The sequence below is a fragment of the Seriola lalandi genome, unplaced genomic scaffold (genome assembly GCF_002814215.2).
Source record: "Seriola lalandi dorsalis isolate HSWRI2012SDOR001 ecotype SW California unplaced genomic scaffold, Sedor1 jcf7180002054615, whole genome shotgun sequence".
Taxonomy (NCBI): domain Eukaryota; kingdom Metazoa; phylum Chordata; class Actinopteri; order Carangiformes; family Carangidae; genus Seriola; species Seriola lalandi.
The window spans coordinates 85207-86838 of NW_019525168.1; the positions used below are offsets into that span (position 1 = coordinate 85207).

Here is a 1632-nt window from a genome sequence, read left to right on the forward strand (position 1 = left end):
AGTGTTGTTGTTTGTTTCCACCTTCACTCAGTGACATTTGTTTCTGTCTCTTCTACATTTTTGCTTTGCTGCAGTTGGTTGAACATGACACCAGCTCCTACTGGACCCAGCGTCACAGCACCGACCCGCCCACGTACAGGAGAGCGCCACTGACAGAGAACAGCTGATCCAGGCCCAAAACTCCTCTGTTAATGTTTCTAATCCAACACTGTTGTTCTCAGATCAATAATGAGTTACAGTCTGACGTGTGTGTGTGTGTGTGTGTGTGTGTGTGTGTGTGTGTGTACGTGTGTGTGTGCGTGTGTGTATGTGTGTGTGTACGTGTGTGTGTGTGTATGTGTGTATGTGTGTGTTCGTGTGTGTGTGTGTATGTGTGTGTGTGTGTGTGTGTGTGTGTGTGTGTGTGTGTGTGTTCGAGTTACTGTACTACATAATAATAATTATATCTACGTTTCTCCACAGTTAAAAAACAGCCTATAATAAGTGAGTAAGCGTCGCAGAGCTCTGCAGCAGCAGCTCGTTACTGTGGAGAAATAACGATGAAGCTTCTAACGTGAAGAACAGACGAGTCAGATGATGAGATGAAACCACAGATAGAGTCAATGTGGTTTATTTAATACTCCCACACTGTGTCCCTCAGGATACATGATCAATATTATTAAGGTGACCTCAGATACATTTCACCTCTTCTGTACAATATGTAGTGATGGTTCCTAAAGGTCTTTGTACATTCACTGCCATTAATCTTTTAACCTTGAGTCTGACAGGGGAAGTGGAGCGTTATCTAACACGTCTTGCCACAGTCTGAAGCAAGAACTGCAGTGAACACACTCAGCAGATAAAGACAGAAGGAGTCTGTACACGGACTAATCTTTAACTTGTACGTCTGTGTTCAGTTTTAGAACATGAAAGGATTTATTTAAAGGTGTAAACTCTTCACAGCAGCCTCAGACTCTCTTACTGTTATCAGACCAAAATAATAATGTTGACATGTTGAAGAACAAACTGAGAAAACAGATGATAGAAAAGAAACAGTGAAGAGCTTCTGTTTTCACAGTGTGAAGAAACGTCAGTCTGAAACCGCAGCGTCCAATCAGATTAACTCTATTAATGCCACGATGTCAGAAAGAGAAAAAGACACAAACACAAACAAATATGATTCAAAAAAAGAAAACGAGACCAACAATGAATAAATATAAAACTCACGAGAGAGAACGTCCGACTGTCAAACAGCAGCGACGGTTGTGACTCCTCAACACTATTTCACATTGTCACAACAAGCAGCAAAAAAAGGATGTTGAACAGATGCAACAGGAAACTGGCCGCTGACTGATAATCACACCGAAGAAAAGACGAACCGACCAACGACCTCACGTCGTTACAGTAACGTGACTCTTCACATGCTCCAGTTACAGCAGCAGAAACATCAGGAAAGTATTTTTAATGAGCGCTGCACAGATGTGACACAGCAGCAATTACCACAAGTCACTGATGAGACTTGATGAGGGAACTAACGAGAGGGAACTAACGAGAGGGAACTAACGAGAGGGAACTAACGAGAGGGAACTAACGAGAGGGAACTAACGAGAGGGAACTAACGAGAGGGAACTAACGAGAGGGAACTAACGAGAG

The 1632-nt window shown here is 42.7% G+C and overlaps 1 protein-coding gene across 1 annotated transcript in view; it reads right to left on the reverse strand.

Annotated features, from left to right (window-relative positions):
* The window catches only part of naa80 (N-alpha-acetyltransferase 80, NatH catalytic subunit), a gene marked incomplete at its 3' end in the record, with an annotated part of 7926 nt that overhangs the window by 1631 nt on the left and 4663 nt on the right, over positions 1 to 1632 (reverse strand). The window lies entirely within an intron of this gene.